The 20,105-nt window shown below is 36.5% G+C and overlaps 1 protein-coding gene across 2 annotated transcripts in view; it reads left to right on the top strand.

Moving 5' to 3' along the window:
• Positions 1–13,624: 13,624 nt before the first annotated feature.
• Positions 13,625–20,105, top strand: part of LOC135199173 (UDP-GlcNAc:betaGal beta-1,3-N-acetylglucosaminyltransferase 7-like) — a 23,073-nt gene continuing 16,592 nt past the window's right edge. For both annotated transcript variants that reach the window (XM_064227066.1, XM_064227069.1), the window contains exon 1: positions 13,625–13,742. The gene's annotated coding sequence lies outside the window, so the exon portion shown is untranslated. The remainder of the gene's footprint in view (positions 13,743–20,105) is intronic.

The raw sequence follows: 20,105 nt of genomic DNA on the forward strand, positions 1-20,105 counted from the left end.
TGGATTACAGTTGTGTGAAGAAGAGGAACTGGCCACCATTTCTAGTGACAGAGATCTTAAAATAAAACATTCTACTGTACCTATTGACTCATTTTGGATATCTGTTCAAGAGGAATATCCCACATTATCTAAAAAAGCTTTATCACTTTTGTTGCAATTTTCTACATCTTATTTATGTGAACTTGGCTTCTCAACCCTAAATAACATCAAAACTAAGAAGCGAGAGAGACTACGCTCAACTGAAGAAGAAATGAGGGTCTGCTTATCACACATTCGACCAATATTGAGGAAGTCGCCAAAAAAACACAGGCACAAGTTTCACACTAATCATCTTCACAATTTCTCTAAGAAAAAACACTGAAATAAAGTAAGTTCATATTTAAAAGTGTTTTATTTCTTAAGTCTGTAGTTCCATCTCCTATTTACAAGTATATATTCTCTTAATTTTTTCTCTTAAATTTTCCAAGTGTGCCGTGATATTATTATAAGATCCTAAGTGTGCCATTGGTAAAAAAAGGTTGAGAAACACTGGCTCTACCTTGTCAAAAGCTTTTGCAAAGTCTAGATAAACCACATCTGTTTCATTTCCGCTTTTCATATTTTTGTATATGTTCTCACGGTGGACTAACAGTTGGGTTTGTGTACTTTTTTCCGGGTACGAACCATGTTGTCCTTTATTAAACAAATTATTTTTATTAAATGTTTCATAATATTTTTCTTCATTACCCTTTCATACACTTTCATAATATGTGATGTTAGACTCACAGGCCTATAATTACTTGCCTCTAGTCTTGATCCACTTTTGAAAGTAAGGGTAATATATGCTAATTTGTGCTCATCATAAATCTTGCCTGTATCTACACTTTGTCTTAATAATATTGCAAGTGGCTTTGCGATAGAATGAACTACTTTCTTTAACAAAATAGCAGGAACACCATCAGGACCTGCAGCAGCTCCATTTTTAATTTCAATAATAGCCTGCACAATATCAGATTCATTAATATCTATGTCAGCTAAATATTCACCATTTTCGTCCCTTACTCCTGTATCATTATCTTCATTATCAATTCTAGGGGTGAATTCTCTCTTATATCGTTCTGCCAATAGTTGCATATTTCCTTTCATTCGTTAATCACCCTCCAATTCTTAGAGGGCCTATTTCTATTCTTCTTTTATTCATCTTTTTTCGCGTACGAGTATAATAGTTTGGGGTTTGGGGTTTTGCTTGATATTTACTAGCGTTTTTCTTCCAAGTCCCGTTTTTCATTTTCTTTTGATTGTATAATCTTTTGTCTGCATTTCTATCTTAATTTTTAGTTCTATAACTTTCCATGCATTTTTTTCTTTTGCAAGACCTTTTCCACTTTCTGATTTTCTGGAACAAGATCCTTCCTGTCTCTTGGTATGCATGACTGATGTTTACTTTTTCTTTCTTCGGTATATATTTTTCCACTATTTTCTCTATATTTTATATAGTACTCCCGTATTTACTCTTATGTCATCACTTACGAAAATCTTATCCCAATCTTTGTTTAATTCTTCATTTATTTATGACCATTTTATATTTTTACTGTATAAGTTGTATTTTCCATATCCTTCCCACTTTTTCATTCCTTGCTTATCTCTGTTTTCACTTGCTTTGGAATGGACTGTTAATTCTATGACATTATGGTCTGAAATACTCGCATTATAAACTATTATTTCTTTTAACATAATTCACCTCGTTCACAAATACTAGGTCTAAAGTATTTTCCTTTCTTGTTGGCAGGTGATTTATTTGTTGAATGTTGTATTCTAGTAGCATATCTAATAGCTTTTCGAATTGCTTCTTATCTTTCGCACTAAACTATTACTCTCTTTTTTATATGTATAAATACAACCACAATCTCCTATTCGTTCTTTTTTTCCAGTCTACGCGAAAGGAAAGGTAAAGTCTCCAGATAGGAGAATAGTCCAGTCCTTGTGATTTCTACATATATCATCCAATTTTTCCATTATTATGTCAAACTCTTTAGTATTAGGGGGTCTATATATTACTATGTTCATTAATTTTTCAGATTCAAAATTCTACCGCTATTTAGTTCAGCATTCTGAGTTACTATATTTTTCATATATATTTTTCCTTGTTTTTTGTCTTTCCCATATATTGCGGTTTCCCCCTTGATTCCTTTTTTTTGTTCTATCTGATCTATAAGTTTGGAACCCTTTTATTTTTTTGATCATCATTCCCAGTCTCTTGGGAATACCAGGTTTCACTTATATTCATTATATCTATTTTCGTTTCAATTTGGGTTAGTTCTTCTAAGTACTCTATTTTTCTTTTTGAGTTACTCGTAACTAAACCCTGCGCATTCATCACTATGATGGTTTGCGTGTTTTCTCCTTCATTTAATATGGGTAATAATAAGGATTTTCCCATGTCTCTTTCCTGTTCTGGTATGTTGTTCTTTTCTTCATTTCCAGAAATTCTGACATTAAAAAATCCAACTTTTCCATAATATTTGACCTTCTTTCATTATAATTATTCATTTTGTGTCTGAATCTGCAATTTTCTCCGTATCTGCAATATCCTCTTGCATCATAAATACAGTTCTTATCTCTTGAGTTGTATCTTGGAGAGAGAGAGAGAGAGAGAGAGAGAGAGAGAGAGAGAGAGAGAAGGGTCTTTAGAGGTCTTTGGAAATAAACCTTGAAAATGTAGTTGATCAGATAGAGAGAGAGAGAGAGAGAGAGAGAGAGAGAGAGAGAGAGAAAAGGGTCTTTAGAGGTCTTTAGAAATAAACCTTGAAAATATAGTTGATCAGAGAGGGAGAGAGAGGGAGAGAGACAGAGAGAGAGAGAGAGAGAGAGAGAAAAGGGTCTTTAGAAGTCTTTAGAAATATACCTTGAAAAGGTAGTTTGATCAGAGAGAGCAGAGAGAGAGAGAGAGAGAGAGAGAGAGAGAGAGAGAGAGAGAGAGAGAGAGAGAAGGGTCTTTTGAGGTCTTTGGAAATAAACCTCGAAAATATAGTTGATCATTGTCGAATTTTAGACAATTCCAGGTGTGACCATAAAGTCCCAGTTCCATTCCTTTTGATTGGTGGAGCAGTTTCGTCTATATCCAGTGAAACATGACTAACTGAACCTTTTTTTTTTATGTGTTCGTGTTTGCACGAGGTCTTCGATGGTTTATTGGAAGAGGAACAGACAGAAAGGCCAGACACCGACGAGAAGAAAGCGAGAGAGAGAGAGAGAGAGGAGAGAGAGAGAGAGAGAGAGAGAGAGAGAGAGAGAGAGAGAGGAATAAGAGAGAGAGAGAGAAAGAGAAAAGAGGAAAAGAGAGAGAGAGAAAGAGAGAGAGAGAGAGAGAGAGAGAGAGGAGGAGGAGGAGGAATAAGAGATAGAGAGAGCGAGAAAGAAGGAATGAGGAAGAAAGAGAGATAGAGAGAAAGAGAGAGAGGGAGAAAGGAGGAATGAGAGAGAGAGAGAGAGAGAGAGAGAGAGAGAGACGGGAAGGATATGAGGGAGGGATAAGGGTGTGAAAGAAGGACCAGAGAGGTAAGAAGAAACGAAGAGAAAATAAAATTAGCCCTCATATATTTTATCATTCTTGTTTGCCCACTACGCTGATCATTCTTCCTCTCTTTTCTTTTCGTGTTGCGTTTCATATTATAAATGAAGCTGTGAGTCAAAAAATATCTATAAACTTAATTTCCAAAGGTATATAGTGCTTCCAAAAAAATATCTAGTTCTTCAGTTTGCCCAGTTTTTGTGATGTAAAATATGTATACAGTGACCTTCTCATACATATAAGATATGGAATGTTTCGTAAGAATTTTATATAAAGGAAAATGACACCCATGATCTACAATTACCTCTGAATTAGTGTGTGCCGAATTGTTGTATTGGTTCAATGAATAAAATTTGAGCCTTGAACATTTGATATCTCCAGTCATCGAAGGTAAATACACCAGCAATAGGTGTAGTTATACCCTTGGTGTATGTAGCGAATGCTGCCACTTACAACCTGAAAGGTGATCTCTTCAGTAAATATGCTAGTTAAGTATATATACATTAGTCGCGCTCAGTCTCGTTGTCACTTTGAAAACGGACCTTCTCAGAATCTCGACGTAAACAGTTCCATATTCTCGGGAAGGAGAGGAATCTGTGTTGCTATCTAGTATGGTGCAGAATGAGTATGCAATGTTTAGAACCGTTATTGTTTTGTATGTATTAGTGGAGACTGAAGCCCTTATGTATGTATATTGGCGGAGACTGTGACTCTTTATATGTATATATTGGCGGAGACTGTGAAACCTTTTTAAGTATAAATTGGCGGAGACTGTGAAGCCTTATTATGTATATATTGGCGGAGGAGACTGTGAAGCGTTTATTATGTGGTATATCTTGGTGGAGACTGGAAATGTTTAAGACCTACATATTCTTAGGAAGTAAGAGTGGTAAACATTAATGTGTATAAATTGAGGTTTGTAACCAGCATGTTGTTCCATGGGATCATGCACTTAATCAGTTTTGGTAAACTATAATTTCAGCGTCTGCCGCTCGTACCGAGTAGAGACTTGTTAAATGTACGTTTCTGACAGCTGTAGAATATTAGGGCTGAATTGAAAGACTGGAAACTTATAAGTAGAGCTTTCACCCGAGACATTTCACCTCAAAGTTTTTTTTTTCTGTAAAAGAAAACTGGACATGGGATTTTGTCCGTCCATCCGTCCTCAGATCTTGAAAACTACGGAGGCCAAAGGGCTGCAAATTAGTATGTGGATCATCCACCCACCAATCATCGATCATACCAAATTGCAGCCCTCTAGCCCCAGTAGATTTCATTTGATTTTAGGTTACTAAAGTTTTCATGATCGTACGTCTGGCACCGCTACAGCTGCCAACAGCACAGGCTACCTCGGGTTTCTCATGCAGTGCAGGCCCGTACCCAGAATTTTTTTCATGAGGGGAGGGGGGGGTCTATTTTCCCAAAACTGGACCTTTCCTTCTGTAAATATCATTGCAGATATACGTAGGTGTATACAAGACGAAATACTTTAAAATGTTAATTTTAAGTTATATTAAGAAGAAAAATTGGGTATGTGGTCCATGCACTTCTACCCAATGAGAAGTAATTCAAAGTACTGACTTTGGTTAACAGAAAATATGGGCTTCCAGAAATTTTTGGCCGGGTTCGTTCGACCGCTCTCCTCCCCCCCTTCCCCCCACCCCCTCGGTACAGGCCTGCATTGCATTTAGGATCAACGTTGCAAAGGTCTCAAAAGCAGTAAGCTTGGTGGATTGCTTATAATGTAGCTGAAACATTAACTAACCTTGAGGTTGATGATGACCAGTTACTGTTAGGTAATAGTTTTGCCTCAAAATTTTATCGTTCAAGATCAAGATTTCTTGAGCCTGGAAAGCACCATGCTTGGTGAATCCGTCATACGGCAGAATTGAATGATTGTCGATTGCTTTAGACTACTAGGCGAGTGAATTTAGCAGCTCTCGTAGGGGCATTGCGGTATTTTCTTCTATTTATTCGTAGTATTAACACAATTTATAGAAATAAATTCAAAATTCGAAGTACCAAGTCGTAAAATTAGTATGTTAACAGAATTTGGGCTGATATATAGATCAACATTATTCTTCCTATTCCCGTTAACAATTAACACCTTCCCCCAGTTGCCAGCCAACTGGTCATTACCATAACCAATTACTCTTGACTTGCTTCAAGTTTCTAAAGCATTGAATTTCATCAGGTATGGCCGTTAATCATAAACTTCTACAGTTACGTAAGGCTAACTTTTATTTTTTAACATTTCCCTTAAATATTTATTATCATTTAAAATTTAATTTTTGGCTTTACAAGTTTTGCCTAACTAGGGTCGCATCCCAACTTAGGTTTAAATCAAATTTGGGTTATCAGGCGTGTGGTAAACTTTGAATTCAGACTAGCATTTATACGGAAAATATTATTACTATACACTTTCGAATTGAAATTGGATAGCCACAGATCTATCATGAAAATCCATGTTGTCTAAACATGCAAAGCAGCAGTAAAGTTTTTATTTTTTTCTATGATTTCTCGAGATAAGCTCGGCCCATTTTATTTTAATTATTTCAGATTATCAGCTCCCGAAGATAAGGTATCATAAATGTGTTTACATTTTAAGACTACCATCACATGAAAGGTAACTATTTTTACCATACAACACAATTGCCACTCCAGCGTGTAAATTACAATAGTCTACCTAACAAATAAATAAAGAAATCGTACATCATATTCGTTTTCTTTTATTAGGATCAGGTAGACTATGCTGCGTTGAACTGTTAGCCCGCATTTGATCTTATCTTTTAGTCTTTGTTTGTAATGACACAGCTAGTTTTTATGTAAATATCAATTTGTGTTACAGCTCCAAACTGTTTCCCCAATCTTATATATACAATTGCAGGTTTAGCATAAGAAATGTTCAACGTTCATTGTTAGGTTTTTATATAAAATTTCTGCACATTTTAAGATTTAAGTACAGTCACGTTTTTCATACCATTCTATATGTAAGCTCCGATGTTCAAGTGCAGCTCTCCTTTGAATTAATGTCGCTCTGTGTATTTCATAGTAAATATTAGTAGAATTTTATTTCTAGTCTTCACGTCACTGGAAGTGCATCGTACAAGTGTGCTATAATTTTTAATATTTACCAGTGGTATTTGTTAGAGAGATTGGTTTAGTAAGACCTACAATGAGTGATAATGAGGGTTAATGGAGTGAGTAAACATAATATATTCCTTGATCATTGGCCTTCATTATACTAGAGTTTAATTTGAACGTAAGCTTTTAACTGTCCCATATGTCTAGTGGACAGATTCGTTGCAACGGAGATTCTTAACATTTCTTCTTGAAATGTTTGATAAATTTATAGAATGTTTCTGATTAATAAATCGAAGAATGCCACATTTATTACATAAATGTCAATTATTTTCAAGTGTGTGTGTTGGGGGTGGGGGGGGGGGGGTGTTGGAGCTTAAAAGCCACATGTGTTACATCTTCTGGCAGGTGTCCGTTTAAAAGTCAAACACGTTCACTTTGCGGTATATTTTGTTCAAATGGAACCAATTAGGTAAATTAATTCACGGAAGTTCCATTGAAACAAAAGATCATATCAATATGGCATTCTCGATTAAATCTACATCGCAAATTCAGATAACATCGATAATAGTCTATATCGAATATGGGTATTCTGTAGTATATTCTGCAGTATTACCGGTTTTTAGCGTAACTTCGTTGCCCCGAATTAGTTATAACTAGTAGTTTCCAGCAGTTAAATACTGTGACTTGGGACGTTTAAGAGTGCTTGTTACTTTTTGGATCACTCAGATTTTTTTTTTTTTTTTTTTTTTTTTTTTTTTTTGCTCTATCACAGTCCTCCAATTCGACTGGTGGTATTTATAGTGTGGGGTTCCGGGTTTGCATCCTGCCTCCTTAGGAGTCCATCACTTTTCTTACTATGTGTGCCGTTTCTAGGATCACACTCTTCTGCATGAGGCCCGGAGCTACTTCAGCCTCTAGTTTTTCTAGATTCCTTTTCAGGGATCTTGGGATCGTGCCTAGTGCTCCTATGATTATGGGTACGATTTCCACTGGCATATCCCATATCCTTCTTATTTCTATTTTCAGATCTTGATACTTATCCAATTTTTTGCCCTCTCTTTCTCTTCAACTCTGGTGTCCCATGGTATTGCGACATCAATGAGTGATACTTTCTTCTTGACCTTGTCAATCAACGTCACGTCTGGTCTGTTGCACGTATCACCCTATCCGTTCTGATACCATAGTCCCAGAGGATCTTTGCGTGATCGTTTTCTATCACTCCTTCAGGTTTGGTGTCGTACACTTATTACTGCAAGGTAGCTGATGTTTCTTGCACAGGCTTCCAGTGGAGGGCTTTTGCTACTGAATCATGCCTCTTTTTGTACTGGTTCTGTGCAAGTGCCGGGCATTCACTTGCTATGTGGTTTATGGTTTCACTTTTCGTATTGCACTTCCTACATATGGGAGAGATGTTATTTCCGTCTATCGTACTTTGAACATATCTGGTTCTTAGGGCCTGATCTTGTGCCGCTGTTATCATTCCTTCAGTTTCCTTCTTTAGCTCTCCCCTCTGTAGCCATTGCCAATTGTCATCGCTGGCTAGTTCTTTAGTCTGTCTCATGTATTGTCCGTGCATTGGTTTGTTGTGCCAGTCCTCTGTTCTTTCTGTCTTTCTCCTGTCTCTGTATATTTCTGGGTCTTCATCTGCTTTTATTAGTCCTTCTTCCCATGCACTCTTTAGCCACTCGTCTTCACTGGTTTTCAGATATTGCCCCAGTGCTCTGTTTTCGATGTTTACGCAGTCCTCTATACTTAGTAGTCCTCTCCCTCCTTCCTTTCGTGTTATGTATAGTCTGTCCGTATTTGCTCTTGGGTGTAGTGCTTTGTGTATTGTCATATGTTTCCTGGTTTTCTGATCTATGCTGCGGAGTTCTGCCTTCGTCCATTCCACTATTCCTGCGCTGTATCTGATTACTGGCACTGCCCATGTGTTTATGGCTTTTATCATATTTCCTGGCGTTGAGTTTGACTTAAGTATCGCCTTGAGTCTCTGCATATATTCTTTCCTGATCGTGTCCTTCATCTCTTGGTGTTTTATATCTCCTCCTTCCATTATTCCCAGGTATTTGTATCCTGTCTCATCTATGTGTTTGATGTTGCTCCCATCTGGTAGCTTTATCCCTTCAGTTCTCGTTACTTTGCCTTTTTGTATGTTGACTAAGGCGCATTTTTCTATTCCAAACTCCATCCTGATGTCCCCAGATACAATCCTTACAGTCTGGATTAGGGTATCTATTTCCTTGATGCTCTTACCATACAGCTTGATGTCGTCCATGAACATCAGATGGTTGATTCTGTTGCCTCTTTTCTTGAGTTGGTACCCGGCATCCATCTTCTGTAGTACTTTTGTCAAGGGAATCATGGCTACTACGAAGAGTAGTGGGGACAGTGAGTCGCCGTGGAGGAGTGGGTTAGGTCGTCAATAGACTTAAGTCAAGTTAAGCAACATTGGCTCTGGTCAGTCGTTGGATGGGTGACCGCTCTCTCGGCGTTGATTCCTTGGGAAAGGATCTTTACCATAATTTCCTCAGTCTACTCAGCTGTAAATGAGTACCTATCCCTGATGGGGTAGGGTCCAGCTATGGGTTAAATAGCAAAACTCAGCAATGATGGAAAGAAATGAAGGATTAAACGACAACGACGTAAATGGAACCTCTGGCAACAGAGGAGCTTCGTCCGGCAACCAGGTATTCAACCCAATTGAAGGGGAAGACGGTCAGGTACTTGGAGGTCGTCATCCAGCAACTGATCACCACAACGACAATTATTATTATTATTATTATTATTATTATTATTATTATTATTATTATTATTATTAATTAATTAATTAATTAATTTTAATTGATTAAAGTTAACGCAATTGTCTTAATATTTTTAATGAAAAACTCTAGTGTTTTCTAATTTACCTTTACTTTTTGTAACTTGACATTTTAGGTATTGATACTCATTTCAAATGTTTATTTGTGCCTTGATTTCTGTTGATTTATATGAAGATGCAACATGCGTTGTGCATTAGCCTAAAAAGGCGATTGAGAGGTGGGATGGATATCGTTGTTTTGTATATATATATATATATATTATATATATATATATATATATATATATATATATATATATATATATATATATATATAATATATATATATATATAATATATATATATAATATATATATATATATATATATATATATATATATATATATATATATATATATGGCTCCTGTTATTATGCTGGTCCTTTTATTTCAGAGTCTTATCGTTTCATCTTGTTAACAGAAGGAAATATGGGTGTTACTTTAATAGGCGGTCTACTTGCTTATTTGATTTTTCATGAATTTGATCCATTTGATTAGCTTGGTGGGTTCTGGTTCAACTGAAAAGAATTTTTTTCTTGGTGGTCTTTGCTCTGGCATAAGTTAGTGTAGTTTGTCGGGTTTTAGTTTTAAGGAAATTATAAGAGTATCTCTGTACACTGAAAAGACTGCTCATTGTAATGCAGTCAATTGAAATCCCTTAACGAAGACCATAGATTTAAGTTAGTTTGTTCTCTTATTCAATTTTCATTCCTTATTCTTCCAATAGTTTCGTTTGAATAGTTGTTGATTTTTTAACGAATTATTTACCAAGACTGGATATCCTTTCCCCTATAATTTGTAACGATAAATAGATATTTCGGTGCTACTTTAGTAGGCGGTCTACCTGCGTGTTTCTACACTGTTTCGCCGTGTTTAGTACTAGTCCGTAAGGGGTCAAATGTCCCTAAAGTAGCACCAAGGATTGTTGTTGTTTGAGATTAAGCTGGCCTTATGCCAGCCAGCCTCGGGGATCAAATGTGGTAAAATGCACTTAGGGGCATTTGACCCCCGACGGGCTATAGTCGATTCACACCAACCGTGCATCTGATGGCTAGGCCAGTCCCTTATGACGCTCCTGATTGGCTGTTGATAAGCCAATCACAAGGCTGAAAACACTCAGTCTCGAGAGAGATAGTTCACATGGCAGGATGTATGTTCCACTTCTCCTGAGGGATACGTTTTTCAAAAGCATCCTTCAGGAGAGGTGGAACATGCATCCTGCCTATGTGAACACACTTGAGAAAGTGAGTTTCCAGCCTTGTGATTGGCTTATCAACAGTCAATCAGGAGGGTCGTAAGGGACTGACCTAGACATCAGATGCACGGTTGATGTGAATCTACTATAGCAGACTAGGAAACGTATACACTGGATCTCTTTCAAGAATCATTGCCATTGGATGGAATTTTCCCAATTATATATAAAGATATAGTTCATATGTACATTTTACTGTACCTCCGTTCATGTTTCGTCCATCTTCCTTTCCACCCTCCCTTAACAATTGTTACTTAGTGCAACTGCGAGATTTTCCTCCTGTTACACCTTTCAAACCTTTTCGCTGGGAATTTGTTTCAGTGCCGAGTGACCTCATAGGTCCCAGCGCTTGGCCTATGGCGTAAATCCTATAGTCTATGTATGATTTTATATATGTTCAATCCTGTAGATTGAATGTGTTGCCTGATTGCAACGAAGCCTCTTCGAAGTAGATTATAATTATCAATGCTAAAACGAGAGCGTTCATATTCCAGAAAGAAGAGTGTGTCGAGGTTTGAACTTGTCAGTACTGTCAACAACTTGAGTTTTGTCGATCACCGACCTCTCACCTTTGGATTTATGAAGGTTATGAATTTTTTGGTAGGCTGTTTATTAGTTATGAGCACGGGAGTAAAGTAATTAATCACCGCTCTTCTTTCCATTTTACGAGGAGTGTTGCTCCGCCCACAGTTTTCTGGGACACTACGGTCTAGAGGTACATTATAGTAGAGGCATTAGAAGTCGTACCTGCAAACGGAACTGCGAAAATGGTTAGTGACTGTACTTCGTTATGCGGTAATTTCTAGCTTCCATTTGCCCCCCCCCCCCCCCCCCCCCACAAAGTTAGTTTCACGATAAAGGACGTAGGTTACAGTATAGGTGATAGCTATTATAAGTTTTTTTTATTAGTGTACAACGGAACTGGTTAGTGACTGTGCTTCGCTATGTGGTAATTTCTAGTTTCTATTTTTCTACCTAGTTAGTTTCACGATAAAGGAAGTAGGTTAAAGTAGATGAGATTACTATTGCAATTTTTTTTTTTTAGTGCACAACGGAACTGGTTAGTGACTGCTTCGATATGTGGTCCTTTTCAGCTTCCATTCAACGCCCTCCCCCCTACCAAGTTAGTTCTGCGATAAAGGAAGTAGGTTACAGTAGATGAATGGCGTTCCATTGTTTTCTATCCACATTAATATTCCTTTTATAGCAAAAGAAGTGTAGTACCTGCTGTTACATGAAGCATACTTACACTAGCACACTTGAAGTTTATTTTGTTTACAATTGCGCTTATTCAAACCTTTTTAACTCCATCTTGTTTTGAGGTATCATGCTCAAGATTAATGGTAAACCCTCTTTATAAATAGTTTGATAGTTTGTTCATTAAGCCTCCTGCAGCCGAGCGCTTTCCCATTTCAAACACACACTGCTGCCTTCCACTTGAACGCTCTCTTATCTTCATGCTTTATCTCGGTGGCTGGTAATAAAGTCACAGGAAAAGTCAATTTTGGCTGGGGGAAAAAGTCACAAGAAAAAAAAAAAAATGATTTAGTCTTTTGCGTGTTTTTACGGTAATTTCCAACGGGCTTGTACTCAACACGCGGCAAAGGTGAATGAATACACACCTGGTTCAAACAGCTTTCGGGTCACTATTTATGAAAGGTTAATGTGACTATTTTTTCGGTGACCTTTTACCCGTTTTTTTTTTTATCTCTCCTTTAACCTTCCGTGGTCTCTTGAGTCAACCTTTTCTCTTCATTTGTTCAAGATTGATTTATGTATTCCAGCTTACGGTGAGTTACCTAACCCAACCCTTTTGTTAGCCCTCTTTATAGCGTATACTTTTATAACATTCTTTTTTTTTTTCCTGCCCTATCCCCGTTCTTTTAACGCGCACTTAATATTGATTTTAGCACTACCGAAGCAAAACTTATGATTACCTCGTGCTTCAACTTCTAAGTGTTCTCCAAATTGATTGAAGGTATCTGTATCATACAAGTATGTTTTAATATAGTACATCATTCTAAGCAATTTCCACTAAGTAAGCCTGGACACGATCCACTGATTAACACCTGGTTTTTATTTTCCGAACAGGTGTGAATCGCCGTGTAATTACGACGACCACAGATGTGCTGAGGAATGATCACCAATTCGCCATACTTTGCGTCCCCCCGCAATGCCGCAGTTGATTGATGACGTTGCTTTTTGCCTGGACGTATAGTTTCTTAATCAAGGTGAAGTAAATAGATTCTACCTGGTTACTCAACCAACTAATGCTAATTTATGTTGTTATATTTTCCTGCAAATATCTTTTCTCTTTCGATGTTCTAAAGCAAGGGTTCTCTCAACCTTTTTCCCCTTAAGTAACCCCCCACCGAGTTATAAGACCATCTATACCCGAACCCCCAGTGACCTGACATCAAACATATTTGTATATTAACAAACTCAATATATAATGGTACTGGAAAGGACATTATCAAATTATCTTGTATTATAGTGACTTTATTAAGCAGAAGCATAAATATTACAAGCATTTTACAAGGAAACTACACATACAGGATTGAAACGGTATTTACTCCATTGCCAAGCGATATATAATGAAGTGTAGTGTGAAGGTTGTGCCTGTTTGTTGCAAAGGATTTTTTCAGTTCGAGGGACGGTATTAGACGAGCGCGCACACACGGTCTAGGTACACACACATTAAGCCATGATTGTGTTTCGTTTTCATGTTAAACACCGCTGAAAAACCTTGCTCACACAGATAAGTAGTACTAGGTCCTAGTAATTACCTGCATATATTAAGATTTTTTTCGTCAGCGATCCAAGTAACCGTGTAAACCTTCCTAAAGAGTTCGCGAACCCCAGGTTGAGAACCCCTGTTATAAAGTGCAGACGAAATGGAAGTAGACATCTGTTTCACTTTACAGTACAGCCTTGGCTGCGCGGCTGAGCACGGCCAACGGCTGAGTGGGTCTTGCGTTTGCTGGTCAGGATTGAAAAGAGGTAAGTGGTTATCAGATTGATAGACTAATTGGGATACAGGTGCCATTAATTATTTTATAGGATACATTAGTAACTTTTACACTTTGCCTTTTCTTCACTTGTCAAACGAAATTGAATTGCTGGTCTTAGCTGCTGCTTTCTTGTATATCTCAGGGCGGTGGAGAGGAGAAGTGATTGATTAGTACTCCTCCATATTGAGTGAACCAAATATACAGTTTCTTCACTCTAGTACATACCGTGATGTATCTACGAAAAAATGGTAGGGGTGTCAATGATTCTGCATTATAGCTAACAAAAACGGTTTTATTCTACTTGAAATTATTAGGATGAATATAAAGGTAAGCATCAGATTTGACGGGAATGAGGTGACTGGCATTTTAAGTGAGTTAGGATTTTTCATCAGTGATGATAACATTAGGAGATGAAGTGGCTCTGCCATACATATTTTGATAGAGCTCGCTTGGTAGTTGTTGACCATAAAGTGCTAATGCTTGTGCTGGATAAAGATGAGGTGTGATATAAAGGAATATCTTTAAAAATTGGTGAATTTAAAAAAAGGGGGTGTAGGGCTGGCCGACTTTGATACAGATGGCCACTAATTAATTTTTTCCCAAGGATGTCGAGTTAAGATTGTTTACATTAATGAGGAAAACTGAATGATTGGAGGCTGACAGAATCGTTGTTAATGTCTCAGATTAAATTGTTTGAAACTACACTGAGGACGATGACGGCTTGTGCTCGTATAATCAGATAACTTATACGCAGGTGGTCAGAAAATAATTTCATTAGTAACAAGGTCTGCACATACTTGAGGGGAAATGTTGGGAGAAAAAGTGAGGTTTCTCATGTCTTGAAAGGTATAATATTTGTAGATTAAGAGGTTTGCCTCTATTAGTAATTTTGCTCGGAGAAGTAGCAGAGATGATTAAACGTTTAGACCAGGATACGTGACTGAGTAGAAGACGAAAAACGAAAAATTCTAACTGAAAACAAAATTGATTTGCAATGCGCGTTAGTTTTCAGTAACTGATATAAACAGCAGATAAAGCTGCTATTCGAAAAACGTGCTACGTATATGGGATTGGTCATATCATTCTAAAATGTGACCGTAGAACTTTAAAGGCTACATTTTAAACTTTGGTTATGTTTATGGTGGAGTGATAACGCTATGGAGTGGATAGCTCACGATAAGGGGCGAGTTTTATGTTTGTATACCTGTATATCAGTGGTAATGACTTCTTGGGAAGGAATGCAAGTTTAGAATTACGATTGACTGTGGTAACAGTGTTGTTAATCGGGTAACGAAGAATGCGATGAAAGGGTTGGTAAGCGTATAAATTGTACGAGAGAAGTAAAAAAAAAAAAATAAAAAAAAAAAAGGGGGGGGGGGGCAAGATAACTATTACTTGATGAATTCCATAAGCCGCCCGCCATTGGATCCGAGATTACTGCTTTTAACGAATCGGTTAGGAGGAGACACTGGCCGTAGGGCGTATCGCCGTCAGTGCACCTCATGCGGAGCACTGTAGGCGCTATTAAAGGTTCTTCGCAGTATCCCTTCGGCCTCTAGCTGCAACCCTTTTCACTTCTATTACTATTCATATTCTGTCTCTTCCCTCGTAAGTAGCCATCTTGCTTGGTGAGACGTACCCGCGTGAAGTCAGATTAATCAACAGATATCACAAGTTTAACATACGACTAGAATTTGAGAAATATCTAGAAGTGTTCGTGAACTATCGGTGATAAGATTAGTGTGAAAATAGTAGGATAAAGCGTCTTCTAAGTTAGTTTATCAAGTGTAATACTATAAATCAGAACAAGAATGGCAGTAAGTTCCAACTGCGGGAAGAGGTGGCGTAATTTGGCGTGTTTAGCAGATTCGCAATACGATGAGGTAGCAGGAAGGGAACTGGCATTTCTCATCTATGAAATCAGCAACAGTCCTAACCAAAAAGATACAAAAGCATTCATAGATATATTAGAAGGATATAATCCTTCAAACTGGAACAAATCTAATGAAAACATCTTGAAAATAATTGAAGAAGTTCCAAATAAAATCCAAGTGGTCAAGAGACTCATAAAGAAAATATACATAAACCAACATATTCCGACAAAGAAAATGAATAAGGTGAATCTTGTGAATATCCTAATTGATGCATTAGGAAAAAGAATGCCAAAAGCATGCAAACTGTGTAAGGTTTGGTATAGCATAGTCAATCCACAAAACCTAATCAGAAAATGTGCTGCATGCAACATTCCGACCCATCCACAGTGTGCTGAGGTAATACAAGATTTGAGAAAAGATACAAGAATTTTTTGTTCAACATGTCTATCATGGATAGACAATGTTATTAAATCAAGATTGAATGTACAAATAGTTGAGGATGAAGAAGAAGAGGAAGAGGAAGAAGAAGAAGAAAAGGAGAAGAGGAAAACGGAAGAGAAGTAAACAAAAATGAAATGACAGAAAAAAATAAGGAAAACAAAGAACAAGATAAAAGTATGGATGCAGAGATACTCATTGATACTACATATGAGGCAATAAAGCAGCATACCTACGAAGAAATAAATTACGATATGACAACAGAAAAAAGCAAATCCCGAAGAGGCTCTACCCAGATCTATACAATGACGGGAAAGAGGAAAAAAATAGACAAGAAAGACAAAATCTGCAACCTTTTTGAAAAGAGGGAATTGCAGATTTGGAGAAAGATGTTACTACAAACATCCTAAGATATGTCAAAACTATGAAATATATGGTAAATGTGCATACTTAGATGGATATGGGGATGATTGCAGAGATCTGCATCCAAAAATATGTAAAAAAATAAAAGAAGGAAAAGGATGTAAGTTCGACAAAAAATGCAAATATATGCACCCTGTAGCCATGAATCATAATCAAATAAATAACCAACCAAGTAATAAAATCCAAAATAAGAAAGAAACAAATAAAGAGAGAAATCAAGAATATCAGGTAAAAGAGAATAGCAAACCACAATGAGATATCAGAGGTGTCAGCAAAAAATTTCAAAGCATCAGCTCCGAAATTATACCCAACAGATAATAACTGTATTTATTATGCAAGAGGATATTGCAGAAACGGAGAAAATTGCAGATTCAGACACAAAATGAATAATTATGATGAAGGAAGATCAAATATTATGGAAAAGTTGGATTTTTTAATGTCAGAATTTCTGGAAATGAAAAAAAGAACAACATACCAGAACAGGAAAGAGACATGGGAAAATCCTTATTACTACCAGTATTAAATGAAGGAGAAAACACGCAAACCATCATAGTGATGAATGCGCAGGGTTTAGTTACGAGTAACTCAAAAAGAAAAATAGAGTACTTAGAAGAACTAACCCAAAATGAAAAGAAAATAGATATAATGAATATAAGTGAAACCTGGTATTCCCAAGAGACTGGGAATGATGATCAAATAAAAGGGTTCAAAACTTATAGATCAGATAGAAAAAATAGGAATCAAGGGGGAACCGCAATATATGGGAAAGACAAAAAACAAGGAAAAATATATGAGAAATATAGTAACTCAGAATGTGAACTAATAGCGGTAGAATTTGAATCTGAAAAATTGATGAACATAGTAATATATAGACCTCCTAATACTAAAGAGTTTGACTTAATAATTGAAAAATTGGATGATATATGTAGAAATCACAAGGACTGGACTATTCTCCTATCTGGTGACTTCAACTTTCCTTTCGTAGAATGGAAAGAACGAATAGGAGATTGTGGTTGTACTTATACATATAAAAAAAGAGAGTAATAGTAGTGCAGAAGATAAGAGGCAATTTGAAAAGCTATTAGATATGCTACTAGAATACAACATTCAACAAATAAATCACCTGCCAACAAGAAAGGAAAATACTTTAGACCTAGTATTTGTGAACGAGATGAATTATGTTAAAGAAATAATAGTTTGATAATGCGAATATTTCAGACCATAATGTCATAGAATTAACAGTTTCATTCCAAAGAAAAGAATGAAAATAGAGATAAGCAAGAAATGAAAAAGTGGGAAGGATATGGAAAATACAACTTCTACAGTAAAAAATATAAAAATGGTCAGAAATTAATGAAGAATTAAACAAAGATTGGGATAACATTTTCGTAAGTGATGACATAAGGGTAAATACGGAGATATTATATAAAATATATTGGAGAAAATAGTGGAAAAATATATACCGAAGAAGAAAAGTAAACATCATTCATGCATACCAAGAGACAGAAGGATCTTGTTTCAGAAAAATCAGAAAGTGGAAAAAAAGGTCTTGCAAAAGAAAAAAAATGCATGGAAGTTATAGAACTAAAAAGTAAGATAGAAAATGCAGAACAAAAGATTATACAATCAAAAGAAAATGAAAAACGGGACTTGGAAGAAAAAACCCTATTAAATATCAAGCAAAACCCCAAACTATTATACTCATATGCGAAGAAGATGAATAAAAGAAGAATAGAAATAGCCTCTGAGAATTGAAGGGAGATTAACGAATGAAAAAAGGAAATTTGCAACATACTGGCCAGAACGATATAAGAGAGAATTCACCCCTAGAATAGATAATGAAGATAATGATATAGAAGTAAGGGATTGAAAATAGTGAATATTTAGCTGACATAGATATTAATGAAGCTGATATTGTGCAGGCTATTAATGAAATTAAAAAATGGAGCTGCTGCAGGGCCTGATGGAATTCCTGCTATTTTGTTAAAGAAAGTAGTTCATTCTATCGCAAAGCCACTTGCAATATTATTAAGACAAAGTGTAGATACAGGCAAGATTTATGATGAGCACAAATTAGCATATATTTACCCCTACTTTCAAAAGTGGATCAAGACTAGAGGCAAGTAATTATAGGCCTGTGAGTCTAACATCACATATTATGAAAGTGTATGAAAGGGTAATGAAGAAAAATATTATGAAACATTTTAATTTAATAAAAAATAATTTGTTTAATAAAGGACAACATGTTTCGTACCCGGAAAAAGTACACAAACCCAACTGTTAGTCCACCGTGAGAACATATTCAAAAATATGAAAAGCGGAAATGAAACAGATGTGGTTTATTTAGACTTTGCAAAAGCTTTTGATAAAGTAGACCATAATATATTAGCGAAGAAAATTAGAAAACACAATATCGTGGATAAAGTAGGAAGATGGTTAAAAGAATTTTTACACAACAGAAAACAGATAGTTATTGCAAACGACGAGAAATCGGATGAAGTCAAGGTAATATCCGGTGTGCCGCAAGGTACGGTGTTAGCTGCAATACTGTTTGTTATTATGATTGAAGACATAGACAATAATGTGAAGGATTCGGTAGTGAGTAGTTTCGCAGATGACACAAGAATAAGTAGAGAAATTACTTGTGATGAAGATAGGAACGCTCTACAAAGAGACCTTAACAAAGTATATGATTGGGCAGAGGTAAATAGGATGGTATTTAACTCTGATAAATTTGAATCAATAAATTATGGAGACAGAGAAAGAAAGCTATATACATATAAGGGACCTAATAATGAGACCATCACAAATAAGGAAGCAGTTAAAGACCTTGGTGTGATGATGAATAGGAACATGTTATGCAATGATCAAATAGCAACTCTGTTGGCAAAATGTAAAGCAATAATGGGAATGTTGTTACGGCACTTCAAAACAAGAAAAGCTGAACACATGATTATGCTTTATAAAACATATGTTCGTAGTCCACTTGAATATTGCAATATGATATGGTACCCACACTATCAAAAGGATATTGCACAAATAGAGAGTGTACAAAGGTCCTTTACAGCTAGAATAGAAGAAGTTAAGGACCTAGACTACTGGGAAAGACTACAATTTCTTAAAATTATATAGTCTAGAAAAGGAGAGAGAACGCTACATGATAATTCAGACATGGAAACAGATAGAAGGAATAGCAGAAAATATCATGGAACTAAAATATCAGAAAGAGCAAGCAGAGGTAGATTAATAGTGCCCAAAACTATACCAGGAAAAATAAGGAAAGCACACAGGACATTAATCCACTACGCACCAGCATCGATAATGCAGCGTCTATTCAATGCGTTGCCAGCTCATCTGAGGAATATATCAGGAGTGAGCGTAGATGTGTTTAAGAATAAGCTCGACAAATATCTAAACTGCATCCCAGACCATCCAAGATTGGAAGATGCAAAATATACCGGAAGATGTACTAGCAACTCTCTGGTAGACATTAGAGGTGCCTCACACTGAGGGACCTGGGGCAACCCGAACAAGATGTAAGGTCTGTAAGGTAAGGTAAGGACCCTCTCCTAACAATTGATTCATAGTACAACTGCCTTGAGGTTTTCCTCCTGTTA

Source organism: Macrobrachium nipponense, chromosome 23 (genome assembly GCF_015104395.2).
Source record: "Macrobrachium nipponense isolate FS-2020 chromosome 23, ASM1510439v2, whole genome shotgun sequence".
Classification (NCBI taxonomy): domain Eukaryota; kingdom Metazoa; phylum Arthropoda; class Malacostraca; order Decapoda; family Palaemonidae; genus Macrobrachium; species Macrobrachium nipponense.